The sequence below is a fragment of the Seriola lalandi genome, unplaced genomic scaffold, assembly GCF_002814215.2.
Source record: "Seriola lalandi dorsalis isolate HSWRI2012SDOR001 ecotype SW California unplaced genomic scaffold, Sedor1 jcf7180002054682, whole genome shotgun sequence".
NCBI classification, from domain to species: domain Eukaryota; kingdom Metazoa; phylum Chordata; class Actinopteri; order Carangiformes; family Carangidae; genus Seriola; species Seriola lalandi.
Window position 1 is genome coordinate 852,342 of NW_019525235.1, and position 18,951 is coordinate 871,292.

The window sequence follows — 18,951 nt, forward strand, 5'->3', positions numbered from 1 at the left end:
TTACACATCAACACAGAGAGAGCTGACCTCTGACAAACGCAATTCAATTCATGACTGACTTCTTATTGAAAATATTGGACGCCATTGTTGTGTAGGCTCATTATATCCAAATTGGGCTGAATAGTGTTTTTTCCTGCCTGTCTTTGTTCTTGGCAGCCCACTAAGTGCTTGCAGCTGTCAGTTGAGTGTATTCTCCTTGCCCAGTATATGTGGCTTGGCTGCACGTTTAGCTGGCTGTGTCCTCACTCAGATGACAGTATGCCATGACTGATTTCCGTTGACTCACTTTCATTGTAACCACAATGTGTCCCTCATAGAAAAATCTGACTGCTTTTTTACAAGTGGTTGATCTCATCTAGTTAACGCTGCGGCGTAACCAGGCTTTGCGTGCAGTTGGCTGATTATTTAAGCGGCGCTCCAAGCAGTTTGCTGATGAAATGAAAGGAGAAGAGATGCCAGAAATGGTTGTACTGACAATGTTACAATGCCACGTGATGTACAATGACTAAATGGTTATTGAATGTGGGGGATATTGACTCAACTTTCTCACATCACATGAATCTTCTACCTTCACTTCTGCAAGTGCAAAGAATAAATGAGCTTCAATAACACCTTTTATTAATCTGCTAAACTGATATCCTGAGTCCGTGTTCGCTACAGAGAGAAGGAGAATGGCATTTCAAACCTTTGTCCTGCCAATGCTTTCATGCAAATTACTCACACTGGAACTGGCTTATCTGTGAACAATCATAGGTGGCATTTGGAAGAGGGTGAAATAGCACCCCATGATTTTCATATCCGCATAACGCTCAGTCAGGTCTCTACACAAAAACCCCTACGCAAAAACAAACACAAAAGCCTCTTTGAATGCACACATCAGCTGTTTATCTTAAAATAGTCTGCCACACTACTTCTCTGATCCAGTGCCTTGCACGTTGCACTTTGTAAATGGTGGGCGATTACTCATGGTGCATTAAGGAGTTGTTATTTAATTCATTAGATATGGCTAAGTTGCAAAGTTCATTCATTCTAATAAAGCAGCAACTTTTATCACACAAGCCCAGGTATGAGTATCAAGGGTGAGATTACAGCCTCCATGTGCACAAATAAGATTAGAGTGCTGGCTGCGAGTGGTGTTGACAGGGTGAACGGGACAGTTGTTGCAAGAAGCAAAAACACTGGATGATTGTGGGTTCATATAATTCACAGAGCATGCTATTTTCATGGTGCATTAATCCACATGATGAATGGCCGTTCAGATGTGCATTTGAACATTACCTGAGGAACACATCTGCATGGGCCTTACTGGATACTAATGATCCAGCGCATGCCTAATAAACTTAAGTGAGAATTCAAATGAGGCTCAACCTGCCTGCGAGGCTAGCTTAAGCAAACACCAGGACAGCTGGCAGAGAAATCATTGTGACTAATGGTCTCAGTGTGAGACAGGAGCAGGGCTGTGGGTGGTTGTTTTACCATGCTAAGAAGAACAGACTTTGTTTGTCTTTCTATAGCATACAGCGTAACTGTGTGATGCTGGAAGTGTTGGCTTTGTTTTTGTTTGCTTTGCCTGTCTTGCCACTGTATTGCGACACCGGGAACTAGCAAAAAATGTGTGTTTTCGGACTTGTTTTCCTCCTGACAATGAGGTGAACTTATGCATTAATAGCATGCATTAACACTTTTTCGAGGTGATTACACAAATCTCAGACTGTGTATACCGTCACCTGGAGGTGTGGTGCTCTTCTCTGTCAACTCATGTTTTGACTTTATTTGGATTCTGCTTGGGCTCCTCCACTGTGGTAAACATAATGTGCTGTGACCTGTCCTCAGGGCAAATGATCTGATTTACTCTTCCCTTGTCTTTTACTCCTAATCGCATCTACCTCAGAGCCAGAAAATGGTTGTGCAGCTGTCATAACTGAAACACAGCGCGGAGTGATGGGAGTGCATGTTTTTGCTATTATCTATTCTGTCTGAGCCAGAACAGAATACTAAACCTCCACTACATCCCTCTTTCTCACAGACCGCTGCATGATCAATACCCACATCAAAGGCTCTGTGGAGATAGCAGGATTCTTTGAAGCATGTTTGTGGAGCTGGATTTGCTGAGCTAACACGGTCCACACAGAACCCCCTTGAATAAGCTTGTTTGGCTAGCATCCTTTCTGTTTGTGGAAGAACTGAGTGGATTCTAATGGAGAACAGACAAGGCCTCTCCCTTGTCTTTTTCCTCCCTTTGAGCAGCTAAATGCATCCATAGTGCCAGTGCTTTTTGCTCATCTGACATACGCTTCATTGCATGCCAGCTCAAATATTTATCTAATATCAAATTGGCTGTAACATTTTGGAAGCAGTGAAATGCCAGAAAATATTTCTCATCGAGGACACAAAATAACTTGCATCATGTTTCGCCGTGCCAAGTGCAAATATGCCGGGTAATTACTGATTGAAATGAGATGGAGTGCAGACAGCAGCAGTGCTGTTATGTGGTTACCTTGTGTTGTGACCTGAACAGGCAGACAAGAATTTCCAACAGTAATTATTCTGCACTCAAAACACAACCTGTGTGCTTTCTGTCTGCTAAATGGAAAACAGTGCATTTGGGACTTTTTGTGGGACAAGGGGGGTAGAAGAAGTGGGGCTGGAGGTTCAACCACAATAAACACTAAAGCACATTACTCCTGCCAGCCAGTCAGGGAGAGTCAGCAACTCTGTAAATGATGGAGCAGGGACTGTTGAATCATCTCTCTTCATGCACATCCAAGACAAGGATGAGAAGCCCTTTCATATAAATTACAGAATAAACCACATTTGAGATGCTTTTGACTTTTTTTTTGACTTTTAATTCACGCATTGTTGAATCTTTTGCTAAGTAATTACACTCTTTGGTATATGCAGTGCCAAGGTTTGACTCCAGTCAGCTGTGGCTCATTTGAAAGTGAAATGTGGGAAAACGCTGACATCTCTTTCTCTTCCCTTCCAACACCAGGGGCACTACTGCATTTGCATCCCTGTCTTTCTCTCAATCTCCCTCTTTCTTTCTCATTTACATTATGGATGGTTCATTTAGCTTACATGACCAAGTGAATACATAACCCAGGGCAATTCAAAATACCATAAGGACCTGTAGGGATAAAATGAAACCACATAAGCAGAAAAGACTGCTGTACTGCCATCTGCAGCAGCCTTGTATTCAGCTCTTCCTCTTTCATGTGGTTGACAAACATGCACTGCCTACGACCCACATGGCTGGGCACAACATGGTGCATCAGTTAAACACAGTGAGATATGATTCACGGGAACATGATGAAAAATTGTTGCAGAATTGACTTCTGCTTTCATTAGCCAAAAACCACTCCCTCAGACAGTGATAGTCCCATCATAGCTTAGCAAATGTCAACAAGGTTGCTAAGCTATAACTTGTATTCAAAGTTCAGAGGATTTAAACCAAAAACATAAGAGCAAAAATGTAAGCAGTGGATTAAACACTGTTTTTAACTGCTCTAATGTAAGCCACAAAACTAAATCCAGCTAAGCTAAGTCCAGCTATCTAGCTTACCTACAGCAGTAACTGAGCATTACTTCCAACACCAAGGAACACATTACTGACTAATTGCATTAGTTTGCAGGTTTACAGGTTAACAACTACCACATTTGCTGTGTAGTATTCCCCTCTGTGTGGAAGCTGATCCTGGATGCTATCAGAGAACCCCAGCCAACGTTACCGGAAACAGTGTTAGGTTCACCAAACTCATTGGTTAGTCCTCATCCTAAAAGCCTCTTGTAATGTTAAAAGTGGAAGCGTTACTGTCTGAAAGTACGTCAGCTTAGAGGCTGAACAGCTTTACATTTAAATAAAAAAACTTCAATTTATAATTCTGGGACTAACTGCTTCAACACTGCAATATAAAAAAAATTGTGAAAGAAATTCCATGTCTTTTACATGGATCACCAGCTGGTGACAACAATGACTTTTGCCTGTGACCTGCTAGTTTTAGCCTCAGTCTTTTAGGACAATATCATAACGCTGTCATGTGCATATTTAAGATTCTCATTTTAAAGAAATCGGTTGGAAATACAATCAGTTGGAAACATTAGAAACTCCGCTGAAGACAGCACTTTCAGCCAACACATGGAAGTAACATTAGCTTACTTAGCAAGCTAGCCACAGCTAATAAATTCTATTGCGTCAGTCGGCAAAATCAACACTATTTTTGTCTCCCTCTTTTTGAAATCATTTTCATTGTAAACTTTGTAAGGTTGTTAGCTAACGGTCAATTTAGCCGCAGACTAAAATATGCAATACTCTATCTCAGTCACCCCTCCCTACGTTGTAGACCCACAGGTGTTTACTCTTTAGTGAGCAGTAAATCAAGGTTTCAGACTCTAACCAATCTTTGTCCTTTTGCGTCATCATCACTAACAGGTGTCAAGTCGCAAAACTGTAATTCTGCATACATAAAATGAGACATAGTAGTTTACATGCCACTGATGCCAATTTGGTCGTTCCACTAGGTTACTTAGTATATAGTGGATCAGGATTTTGACACTTGTCAAAGGCAGAGTGTAAATATAGTGCACTATATAGTGAATAGGGAGGTGATTCCAGACAGAACCAAAGTCTGAAATGTGAGAGTCATAGAGATAAAGTCAGTGAGTAGGCCTGCATGTGGTGAGTAGTCAAGTAGGTTTTTCTTATCTGTGTGTTCTTTATATGTGTGTATTTTATGCTTGGCTAGAGCTGTTAACATTATAGCAGCAATGTGTAACCGAAGATAAGAATTTAATACCTGCATTCAGATTAAAAACGTGCTTTGGCACACATCGCAGGCTTTTATTCGTGCTGCCAACAAGTTTGACAGCATTTTGTGTCATCACAGAAACACAAAACGACACAATGGCCCCACTGACAAGCCTGTTTTACCACCTAGAGGACTCAATGAGCTTAATGACAGAACACTGTGTGCGATTTCACAAGAAGACATTTCACAAGTGGCTGTTATTGTGCATCGGTGATAAAAGTCGCAGAGTGAGAAAACATTTGTGTGGGGACCAGATTGCGACGTCCACCTCTGCAGCTTCAGCCTGCTCGGTGACACTCATCAGCAGCAGCAGTTCTCCTACTCTGCTTTACATTAGCACCAACGCTCCAGCCTGGACAGGTCCATGGCTGTTATCTCAATGATGTTCTAATTCTAGTCAAACAGTTCTGTGTTTGACTCAATAGAGGCAGTGTTAGTCAGGAGAGTCAATATTAGCAGAGCACACAGAGCAGGGCTGGTGTTGGTAGAGAGACAGAGAGTTATGTGTGTGTGTGGTGGTAGGTAGGTGGGAGCGTGTGTGACAGGATACATGGTTAAGTGTGCTCTGTTAGTGAACCTTGACTGCCCGGTGCAGTAATAACAATAAAGATAATAAGAAAAAGGAAGAAAGCAAACTCCACCTTGCTATTGCCTTAGTGGCTTCCATGTTTGAGTGAGTGACATTTCTTTTATCACTTGTCTTTTGTGTGGATGTTATTGTTAGACGTCACAGTTCCTGCGGTCAGCCTCTCTCACTCCTCACTCTTCTGGCCGAGGCTGCTCCGATTTGCTGACAGTCCCACATGAACAGCTCAACACTTCAGCTGAATTTTTCAGTCCTGAAGGAGAGTTTGTTTCAGTTTATTCAAGCTCAAACAGCTGCCAATATCAACAGCCCGATTATGATATTGTCACTATCAGATTGCACAGCTACAACATTCATTCTTCCATTCAATAAATGTGGTGTGGATGAATAAACTCAAAGCAAAAGTCAGCACTAAAGGCCATTAACTGTGATTTCTCCACATAAAACATGCCGTGGCATAAAGCACATTTGTGGCTGAATAAAGCTTTAATTACAGAGGGCAGCTGAATAATGTTTGAGTTTTGCCTCATTTGCAATTATGAAGTAAGAGGAAATTATAAACCCATCAGCTAACAGAACCTTCTGTTTGTTCAGCACAGTTTATTCTACAGGAGATTCTGGAAAACAAACAAAAAATACTGAGCTTCTGCATCTGCCAATCTCAGGAAAATAATAAGAATAAAGATGTGGACAAACAATATTCTGTTATTGATCAGCATGCTGGTGTTTTGATTATTCCTCTTTCATACTTTACTTGTAATGATGTTCTCCGGGCCCTGATAGCCAACGTTTTACTGTAATTCAGTAGTTTCAGTAGAAAAGAAATACTGTTACCCAAAATGTGTTCATTCGCAGACAATGTTACATGACTCAGCTCGTCTAGAGCTTGTCTCAGCATGAAACTCTCCCAGTTCAATCATCAGTCCAAAACATAAACAAATGACTTATGAGTTAGAAAATATCTGGTTCTGGAAGTAGAAGCACAAGGTTGTGTAAATAAACATTTTGGGGGTGAAGTTGACTATGACACCCAAGATGCATTTCAGCAAGAAACATCCAATCCCTGATTTTAAAATACTGTCACATGTGATTCTAACAGTGATGGAAACTAAAGATTTTTGTGTTGACTTTTTTAATCTGCAGTTTAAGTGATTTTGGGGTCAACTTTGGTTGAATTCAGCAACTATTATCACATTTTCCTCAAATGCAACAATGGAGCGTTTTGAATTTGCGACTGCTCTGATTCATCTGACGCTCATGGGTACTGTAGCATTTAGATCCACCTGCCATGTCAAAATGACAGAAAAACATGATTTACCAGAAGCAGTTGAAATAACTGAAGCTGGTTGTCCTAACATAAACCTGTATGATCCTTATAGAGTCTTGTCTTCCCATGTTAAGCTGTTTTTGAACGAGGACACTGCTGAAAGAAAATGGAAATACAGAGCGGAGAAAAACACTTCCAGAACCAGCGGCCCTTTCCATTTCACAACTCTATTATCAATTCTGCAGTTTCCCTTCACCCTACCGAGCTTTACAGCTTCTTTCAATTCATTGTTTTGGTTTTCTGGCCTGAAACTGTACTGTTTGTATACTCTCTTACTGCTCTCATCTGTCCTGTTCCCAGCCACAGCAGGCAGATATTTTCAGAAGGAAAAAAAAAAAATCTAAAAAACCCACTGTGCACCACCTGCAGAGCATCAAACAGGAGTTAGCAGCAGCTACCTGGTGAACAGAGTGCAGCATTTAGCTGCTAGAAAGCCAGATATTTCCCATAGGAGACTGAAGACCAAAACACTGCTAAAAGAGACTAAATATTTAATATCTTGTAATAATAATGAATAATGTTATTATTAAGGGACTGTTGAGTGATAATATGACAATTTTAAATAAATTATATTCAGCTTTTACCAAAAATGATATCCATACTGGCACAAATCACAAAAACAAAAACTTGACAGGAATAGAAAAAACTTTTTTTTAATAGGACAGACACAGAAAGTAAAGTTTTGTGAAACATATTATACTGTAGATCACAAGTCTGATAATTACACCTGAAAGGCTTTTTCTTTTTATATCATTATTGACTATCTGCATCTGAGATGTGAGCAGCTATTCAGTGGTGTAGAATCAAGCTCATAGATCACATGGGAAGCTACATTTCATCTGCACCCAACAAGCAAGTCAACATAAAAACGTGAAAACAGTGTGATGGCTGTCATACAGTCAACTGAGCTCCCGCAGCAGCTGTGAAGGTAGCAAACAGTCAGTCATGTTTGACTGAGCCTGTGGCCTTGTTAGCGGTAATAACTAGTGTAAACAAACAGCAGCAGTGTATTTTAAGGTCATCACAAACATCAACCAAAACCTCCCAGTCAGCACAAAGCAGAGGCTCTGATGTGGCAGCGCACCCCTCCTATTTAAATCTGCTGACATGAGAAAAAGCAACATTAGCTAATGCACTACTTAAAGACCATAATCGCTCTTTCCCCTACTGTTAATGAATGCTAATTAGAAGTCTGGAGCAGTTTCTGGCGTGTGCTGGCTGCTCCTCTAATGTGCCGTATTGTTCCTCTCCTCGCTCCAGCTCAGCACTAATGCTGCTGCGCCAGCTATTAAAGTCAGATAAGCTATCCATCTTTAGCATTGCCAGCCAAAAAGCCACTAATAGCGTAGCCACAAAATTGTTAATTTCCATGGTTTCCTTTTCTTGTTTGAGAGTTCTCTTTCTGTGTATAAAATGGACAGATATTCCTCCTCATCTCCACAGTGTCATTCTGTCAGCCTGCTGTGCTGCACATGATCAATTTTCTTGCCCACATTTAACAGCCCCATCACCCCAAAACACTCGGTCAGGCAAACAGGCTGCTACAATTGTGGGTGCCCCATTTCAAAGCCTGTTTCAGCACGACATGTCATGGACACTGCCATGAAAGCCTACAGCTACAGTACACAGTGCTCCATGCATGATAAATGTGTCTGTTACTCTTGAAAACTAATAGGAGTGCATTTTAGGAAGCCATCTTAGAATGTGGGCTGTAATAATGTGATCTAATCCATGAAACGACTTGGCTGTAATAAGGTTAATCATAACCACACTTTTAACAGGGATTAGGAGACATATTAGCTGCCACATTATCCTCATTCCACATTCCTGTTAATTTTACAACTGATTTTAAGATCTGGCAGTTATCCATTAGCCAATTTAGGCTACATAGGCCACAGAGGATTTGAAGTGAAAGTTGGGAGTAGGCCTATGACAAAAATAATACACTGTCTTATGCATATATGCTACTGTGGCACACATTTTTAATGTTTGTAGTTAATAAATTGATTAAAATAACTTTTGTAATTGCTTATTTTAAACAGCTAAGGGCTAAGGAAACTTTTAAATTAAATGTTCAGTGGATAAGTTTTACAGTACAATGAGTTTTACCCTAATTTCTTTTGTTTTATTTTATCCCCATATGAGTTTAAACATAGGCAGAGATCCAGATCCAGTCTTAAAACTAAAGTTAAAGGACAATGTAGAATTAGTCTGATAACTCCTACTGACAGGTTTTATCACTTTTTAAAACGCCTTCTGCAAACCCTGTTGTTTTGCTTTACTCTTTATGGCTTTAATTCCCTTATTCGTCCATTTTGGCTGTTTTTATTTGACTTTTTCTAATTCTTCTAGGCTATGACTAAAATTGAATGCCTTAATTTTATTTTTGCCTTTTTATATTTTTTCTGTAATTTTATTACCATTTCTTCTCGTCTCTGAAAAGTTCAGGGAAACTTTGACAAAATAATGTCAACCCAAGGTCCGTTTAGCAGATGTTCTGGAGCTTTTGACCATATCACATGATTTTTGTCAACAGAGTGTTTCTAGTTGTCATGGCATTATAAATGTTGAAGTTGTTTAAATTTCCATTTTTCTGAGTGTGACTTTGCAGGCTTAGAAGTTCAGCTTCAAAATGTTAGCTTCAACCTAATGTGATGATATAATCTGTTATTCCAAAATGTTATTAAACTATTTACATGATACATGAACATGGCTATCATTTAACATTGGCCCTCTAATAAACTTGACATGACCCTAATGATGCTCCACCATTCACATCACATGGAGGGTGAACAATCCAGTGTGTCACTGAATAAATCGATGACCTACATTTTGTTCTGGTGAGTGAATGACAAAAGAGTCGGCCTGTGTTTGTGAGACACACTTTTCAAAATCACTTCATCACATCATCATTTTGGTGTTTCTATGGAAGACAAGGTCTGTGAGGTCAAACACATCCACTTCAACAAATAATGTCCTGAGCTGAAACAACCTTATGAGGCCTGGATGCAATTTGTGAGGTGCTCATTCAATCAGAGTGATCCAAAATGTGAATTTCAATGTGAGTTTATGGAAAGATTAAAGCAGTTGTTACTCAGGCCAGTCTTTTTGAGAAAGTGCCCTTTAACAGCTGCTTTTCCTCTGGAGACCTGAGCTGAAACAACTTCCCAGCCACCCAGATGTTCAGTTTTGACACCTACGGACACCCTTGTCTAGGTCACACCCAGACACAGGCGTCTTATTTCATGAATCTGAAACTAAATCCATAAAAGTGCACAGAAGAACAGTGCCTCTGTGAATGTAACAGCTCCCTCATGAAATGTCCTTTCTTTGTCCACAGAGTATTCAAGAATCGGCTTATATGTGAGCGAGTGTAAATTTCACAACCCCAGATTTTTCATCTGCACACAGATGAAACGGTCTCAGAAACCCAGCAAGTGATTAGTTTATAGAGCGTGCATGAGTTATGGTCTTGTGGTTCTGCAGACATGCCTTACACTGTGGCAGCGCGACGTGGGAAAAGTGAACTTTTAATGCTGTGCGACTTTATGGCTGTTCATCATGGGTTTTTTTTGACATGTACAAAAGTGAGGTTTACCATTTCCCCTGATAGTCTGGGGTTACACTCACAAAGGTTGATGGATTTAGCAGATCTTAGCATCGCTTATATTTGCTCTGGAGAAGAATCTGTGACTCAATTAACAAAGAAATACATTTCTATATTATGCCTGTAAGAGATTTATTGTATATTTTATGGAACAATACAGAAGCTAATTTCAGCCATAATTAGAAAAAAATGTCATTTTACCCAATCCTGACATAAATCAGTGTTCGTGTTACAAGTAGAGACTAATTATTATTAGTAGGGCTGCTGCTAACATTTACTTTCATTATTGATCGATCTGCTGATTATTTTTTGCAATTGTTTAATCTATGAAATGTCAGAAAATAGTGATTTTTATGTAATTTCTGGAGACATTGTGTCCTCACATTGCTTGTTTCCACTGAACAACAAATCTAAAACCCAAATAAATCCCGTTTACTGTCACACAGGACAATGAAATTCAGCCAATCCTCACATTTTAGAAGCTGTAAGCAAAGAATATTTAAAGTTCTTGCTTGAAATTTGACTAAAACAATAAATACATCATCAAAAATGTTGCTGATTTGTGTTCTCTTTATCAATTAATCAATTAAATAACTAATCGTTTCAGCTGTAATCATCACTCATCCACTAAAAGCTTTTTAGGAGAGAACAAAAACAAGATGTAATGGCTAAATATTGGCTTTCAAGGTCAACAACACAAAGAAAGTTGTTGTTTTTTAATTTACTACAGTTACATACTGTGACACCCACTGTTTGATTAGTGTAATGCATCCATTCGATTAATCTAAATTGTTTGACGTGTTTCTGTTTCTTGTTCAGCTTTTGTTGTGCCTTAAAATAAATGTCTTTGAAATAGCACCTTTCTGTCAGCTTCATATGTTTAGGCAGAATGAGTTTAGTTAATGTTTTACAGTTGACATTTGTAGGAGCTGCTTTACTCTCTGAACAGACTGAAATTAATCAATTTGTATTCACTCTCATCAAATCTAACCAAATAGAGATTTTATGACACATGGAATCTTTGCTTGAAGAGACGAATCAAATAGTTTTTGGATTAAATCATTAGTTTTGTCTCAGATATCTCAACAATTATTGGATGGGTCTTCATTAATTTTGGTACAGACATCCATGTTCCCCAAAGGATGAATTGATGATGGTGGGGGGTGTGTGACTATATTATACCTGCTAAACACCAGCATGTTAGCATTGTCATTGTGAGCATGTTAGCATACTGACATTAGCCTTCTAACTCGAAGCACCCCTATGCCTAAGTAGTACAGCCTAACAGAGCTAGTAGTCATCAACATGTCAATATTAATTCAACCGTCAATGTGTAATCATCAGATATTCATGACGCAAATGAATAAGGCAGTGATGTTCACTATTTGTCTAAGCACAGGCCAGAGGAAAGCACACAGTACTGACTGTGTAGGCATGGAGACAAACAAAGGAAAAGTTCACCACATTCAGAGAATTGCAGTGAGTGTGAAGTGCCCCCCCCCCCAAGCTGCCTCAGGCTCTGTGGCCTTCTGTCACATCACTCTCCCCTTTCATCTCTTCACACATGTGATCATGTTACAGGCCTGACGGTGATTACACCACAAACAAGAAGGAAAATGCAAACCAGGAAACTTCACACACACTTATATTTGTTACATATCAATAATCAGTCAAATTGATTGACAACGAATGACAACTATTCACTTACTGAACTAATACATGAAACTAGACCTAATGCTTTTCTCTAACATGTGGATGAGCGTGCCCTCAGGCTCCTGCAACCTTTTGTTGAACTGTTCAGCTTTGACTGTCTTGTGCAAACATGAGGGATGTTAATAACCCCAAGCTGCTGCAATATTATCTTAAAGAAAACCTCTCGAATCTGGATTTGAGTTCATCTGCTTCTACTTCTTGTCCTGTCACTCTCCAGCCAGGGGGAGATGACTCCTCGGAGGGGCATGAGCCTGACGCAACGGCACTTAAATCATAAAGCTGACACTGTGAGTCAAATACCACAGAATACTTTAAGGTCTGTTCACTCCACCTCATAGCGAAACAGTATCTACAGCATCCTGTAATTGTCAGTGGTTTCCCAGTGATGTGCCTACAGGGCGGGGTGGTAACAGTGTGTGGATTGACAGGTGGTTAAGCGGTTAGCTGTATCTCATACAGCTCTTTTCTCCAACTCAGATCAGTGGAGCTGTTGACTCACACATATCCCTTTCTCCAACCTCCGCTGCACCGACCCAGCCACTAACAAACAACTTAACATGCTGTGGAATGTGGCTCAACACTAAAGCAGACAGAGAGAACAAGTCTTAATGAACCACAAACAGCCGTAGGACTCTGGGGCGCCAGCACCTCATATAACAGTGACTATTATTATTATTATTGTTATTATCATTCCTTCTTTTGCTCTATCATTTCTCAGATAGTCTGGCTGTTGCCAAAACAACAGCTTGTTATCTGAGGAGTGATCATGTGCTAGCAGAAGGTTTGCCCGGCTGAATTCTCACAACAGACTTCACATTTGGGTGAAGTGCTACAGGTGTGAACATTCCTTTGCAGACTGGGGAGGGATGGAAAGATTGTCCTGTGAATGAGGGTAGGAAACAGCCGCACCTTTGAGGCTTGAGATTCCTGAGATAAGGATTACCTGTGAACCAAAGGTCAGACAAAAACATAATCCCCGACAATCTCCACTCCATCTATTTTATCCTTCTATAGCAACTCACAAATAGCAGAGATGCTGTACCTTGCTATGATCTCTGACAAGGATAATCCGGGACTTTGTCACACCTCTTTTAGACTTAATTGCTACCTGTCACAGGACAGGAATCTTCCCTCTTTTACAAGGCCCATAATAGCCGAGAGCATCGATCTTCTTTGTGGTGTAACTCATCAACCTAAATGGGTGGATAAGTAATCTCGCAGATGAAAGATAAGAGGGAGTCAATGCAACTGGCTAGAGAAGTAGCTTGTGGTAAAATTCTTTGTGTTTATCTGGGTGGTGCCGCACCACACCGTTTTGCCTTAAGTGCAAAAGGAAGCAGTGGCGCAGCAAGCTTGAGAGGCGGTGTCATGTCCTGGGTGTCAGCCGCTCCCCGCCCCGAATCTCTCCTCTCTTCACCCACAGAGTGACGGTGAGGGCGGCGAGCTAATCACAGCATTTCAAAAGGTGAGTGATTTATACGGCAGCTGTTCCCCAGTGTGCCGTTCTGAATGCCCATGCACCATGTTTAACAGCTGACAAACACATGCTTTTTCTGTCATGGTCGCATTTATGGCCTCACACACAATTCTATTAGTGCAACCTCGACCATACAAGGATATAAAGAAGTTTTTATGATGCTGTTATCTCAGTCAGTCAAGCAGGATGACTACTTCAGCAATGCACACACTGACATGACGATGCAGGCATCAGCACGATAACAATGACTTGAAGAGCAAACTGTTCCAACAGCTGAACTGTTCTCAAGGACAAAACTTTTATTTGTTGTTTTATTATTGTTAACATTCACCAATCACAAAACTTTATCTTTATATGATGCCTGAGCTCCTTACAATGAGAGAAGGCTTTGAAGTAGTTTGTACAATTGTCTGATATTTGAGACCTCTCCATTAACCCACAGCAGCACACTGGGAGAGTGTAACCTTATTTCACGCTGGCTCTCAAATAGTGCTGAGAATTTGTGAGGCAGTTAGTGGCCGTCATTAATAACGGCCTAGGCTGGGTTGACAGCTGCTGATTGGAATGAAGAGCTGCGCTACAGCAGACAGCTACAAATTTCCCTGACAGCCAGGTCTCCATTACTGGGCGTCAGCTGCCAAAACAGCAGTAATAAGAGAAGGAGAGAGGAGAGAAAACATGCTTTCTCGCCACAGGCACCTTCCTTTTCCCTCTACTGTTAGACAACATGTACACACAAACATGTTTGTACACATATGAGTTACTCTGTCGTTGCACCAGACAAACTGCTCAAACAACTGCCAAACATCTGATGCGTTCATCTGTTTCTGGAGGCCATTATCAAAGTACCAGTCTATTCTAATTTTGACTTCTTGCCTTTACTGGAGATTGTCCCTGTCAGTTAAATTAATGAGGCACACGTCAGTCTCCATAAATGCCAGTCATTGAGATTTCTGTGTCATCCGGTTACATTCCAACATGAAACAGCTCTCTTGGAAATCATGTTTACATACTACAAATGTACATCGGCAAGTATGTTTTGAGGGACGTGTAGTGCTGCTCCAATTATATTTTTCAGTAATGTAATGAGGAATGGGTGAATGATACACGTTCCTACCAATGGTTTCACACCATTGGTAGGAACCATCTCAGGTGGCAGTTGACAATATTAAATGATGTCATAATTAGCGTATTGATTCTTGAGAGGTGAGACCAAAAAACGTGTTTTGTGAGTTTACAGTGACCTTTGACCACTTAAAATCTAGTCAGTACATCTTTGAGTCCAAGTGAACGAGAATGGGACGGACGGACAACCGGAAAACATAATTAAAACAGCTTTGCAAATGTTTAGGAGGAAGAAAATACATTACATGTGTTTGTGAGAGCCAAAAATATTCTCCCAATATTTTCTCATATTGATGTTTGATGATCGATAACTATTTATATATACATTTAATGCTATTATTGAGGCAGGAAAAAACTTCAGCATATAGACCTGAAGGATACACACAGTTATGGTGTTATGGTGAGTGAAACTGAAGGTTAACATTGTTAGCAAGAGAGCTCATTTGAATTGAATTTTCATTTGAATTTCAAGGGGTTTAATTCAGTTTAGGACTGAATCCTGCATGAGTCATAAATTGTTATAGCTCTAAACAATCATTCATTTTTCAATCAATAATTTGATATTCTCCACAACTAACACGGTGTAACATTTATGCTTATTAGGCTCATGTAAGGAACTGCTGTTTGGCTAGACCACACATCAGTAGCATAACACTGAGTCAACACTGTTTTCCTGTCCTGGGACTTTATACCCAGAGTCAACTACTTTCATTTGCTTTTGAAACCCGATTCTTCCACCATTCTAACTGGCATCATGTCATGTCTCGCTCTGTCCCTGCTGTGTTTCGAGCTCTTATCATATCGGGTAATGATTGAAAGGACAGACAGGGACGTCTGCTGCTGGGGTTTGAACTAATGTTACTACAAGATTGTGTGTGTGAGCTTGGGTGCTAGTGCTAGCAGTTTGGGAGCGCAGATTCTGGCTTGCTCTACACTCAGTGGGATGGGACCTTCCCAAATGGTGGAAAAGGTTTGTTGTGTTTCTCGTCTTCCTCAGCACAGATCGCCTGCGTATTTTACGATGGATATTGCTCTGCTGTTTATGCAGCTTTAGGAATCTGAACCATTTCCAAATCACAGTTGTCGTACAAACTCTCTTTGCTGCAATTTCATCACCCTGTGCGGACATCTAACTCCCTCAAGGTCTCCCATTTTTTCCGTTTACAACAACGTGTATCTTGACCCGACACATTCAGCTACGTAGCCCTATTGTTGGAGCCGAATAGAGTGATTGTGCTGATGAGGGCTAACCTGAATGCAGACCAGATACATTAATCAAAAATTACTCCTCAGATTATCATCGTTATCATGGCAATTTTTTTCATAATATAATATACAATATAATTATTGAGATTGTTTTATCACCGAGCAATTACTAATGTCATTTATGGTTATGTTTAGACTCTCAAAGAACTTGGTAGTGGTTATACAAAGCTTGTGGTCTGTGGTTAAACATAGAAAAATTCAACGCTGATTTGAAGGACGAGCCACACTGCTGTATAATTTTACAATACTGAACCAAACCCCAATGTTTCAGGGCCGAAACATAACCACACACGGTGCTAAAGACAAGATGTGAACCATAGTCTGTTGCGACCGTCATCCATCTCCACATAACTTCTGTGTGATACAAAAATGTTGCACTTCCTTCACAAAAAAAAACGTTGCCAGTGTACATAACCCAGGCAGCAATTGTACTCCATTCAAATCCTATTTGGAAAAAAAAATAGTAACATGTAAATGTAATTTATATCAAACAGGGCTTTAGAAGACATTTAGGGAACGTACATTGTTCTCCTCTGTCTTTATTTTCTTGCAGAGAATGTTCAGAGACGTTTTGCCATCGGCGATGCAGCCAAGGAAGAAAATTAATTTCTTGGAAGCATAAAAGTAGAAAAGATTTAATATCTATGTGCAAACTGTCAACAAGTTGCTGCAGAGTAATACAGTATTTTTTATCAAAAATAAGCATCTGTATAATTTTCACAAGGGCAAGTTTCAAGCCTCACAAAGTGTTTTCCACATGAATGGCGGCGGCTGAGATCTACTATAGCATGCGTCGTGTACACTTATTCACACACAATTTACTGGAAAAAGGGACCATCTACAGTAATGGCAAGAATTACACCAACGTGGTCCTTGAACCGTCTGATCATATAACTCTACTTGTGTACATGAGGAGGGCAGGCACAGCATTTTTTCAGTGGGAGGAGTAAAAGTGAAAGTCTGTGGCCTTGAACAGTTTGATCCCTGTAATGACAGAGGGCTTTGGTATGGGTCAACCTGTCAGCGCTCTGCCTCCACTGATCCCTGCTGCTCCCCACTGCAAGGCATGTGAACATGGTCACCCACCCACACACACACACACACACACACACACACACACACACACACACACACTCACAGAGAGCTTAAATATGTCCATGAGTGTGTCCTACTGTTCACCAGGGAAGCTGTATCTACTGATCCTGATGTTTTGGATGAACTGAGATATGAGGTGAAAAGCAAACACACTTCTTCACTGATCACTAAAACACACCACACTGCTCAAATGTTGTTTTATGGATGAGGCCTTTAGCTCATTGTGAGCTCTGGAAAAAAATATTTGGGAGACTTTAGCCATTTTAGCCAAACCTTTGTCAGCCCATAAACAGACACAGCAGCACATTAAAATGAATCATTTCTCAAACTTCCTCCTGATGCTGTTCAACACATAAAATTATGTGTGCACTCTGTGTTTGGAGTAGAGGACTGATTAGATATCAGAGCCACATAGATTACAATGACATGAGTAATCAATGATGCCTTATTTATTCTCGAAACTCAGCTTCTCATCTTATACCAAACGAGCAAACAAAACAAGCTCTCAATGCACATCAGTCCCCTGCATGCACACACAGAGCACATGAACATGCAGACTGCAGAGCTTTCACAGGAGGTGGCAGACAACCAAGAATGAGAGGCTTCATTTTATAGCTGCCTCTTCCTTGTCAGCTTTACTCCTGGCAGCAATAAAACACTCCATAATAAAAGGCAGTATCCAAGAGAAGCAGCAGGACTGCAGCTATAGATAATCCACTCAGCTCACACGGCTCGCACAGCGTTTGCATTTCTCGCCCTAGAATTCATTTTGTAGGTTTACTTCAGTGTCCTCCGGTTTTGAGCATAATGGAAAGCAGAGAGCTTTGGCTTAGCTGCTGGATCAACACGAACAAAGCAATATCGTGACCTTAGCTATAAGTGGGAGAGCAAGCTAGTTAATTAGCACCCTCTACATTATCTAAACAAGACCTTTAGAGAGAAGACATAATTAAACCACCAGATAAAAACTAATAAGTGAGAAAAGCTGTCAGTAGTAAATTACTATGTGCATTTTTGTTTCCTGTAGACACTAGTTATTGCTGTTATTCTGTAACGTAATGAGAAAAAAAAACGTGCATGTACTTCTATATACTATACACCTATGTAGCAAGGCTTGGCCGCAAAGAAGAAATTAAAAATAATATGTCACTCACAGGGCATAACACATTGTCCACGTGTTTCACTGAATACTCTCGCCACCTCTAAATCATTCGCCGCAATTTATGTCTGTACTTGTAAATCGGCAGTCAAGGTTACTCGGAGGCATAGCAGAAATAGGCATGTGCCATTATAGCCACTACAATTCACACAATATTTATGACACAGGATGTCCCATCTGGAGATGCTTCCTGTCTGCTGGCCCCCCCGAGGATGGGCTGCCTGGAGCTAGTAGCACTTCTCTGGGACATCTGCTCTTCTCCTCTGGGTGTAATGCAATACAGTCGCCCGCAGCAGAAAACAGTTTGTCACCAGAGATGTTGATATGATGTTTTGCCGCAGCCATCGATTATTTGCATCGACGACCACTTCATCTAGAGCTGAAATGATTAGTTAATCACTTAATCTATCAACAGAAAAATAATGAGCAAATATTTTGTTAACTGATTAATTGTTAAGTCATTTGCTACTGCAAGGGTCTGTTGCTCTTTCTCTCTGTTAAAAAGTATTTTTATTAAAAAACTCTCACCAACACCTCTAAAGCTCATTAACATGATATATCTCATTTGTTTAGAAGTATAGAAACGACTGGTCCTGGTCAAGAAAAGGTCCAGCACAACAAAGTGAATAAGCTCACAGATGAATAATCACACAATTAATTTATAAATAATGTAAAATAATGTGCAGATTTCTCAATTCATCATTTAGTCTGTAAAATGTCAGAAAGTGGTAAAAAAAATGACCATCACATGTTTCCAGCTACCCAGAATGATGTGCTCAAATTGATTGGAT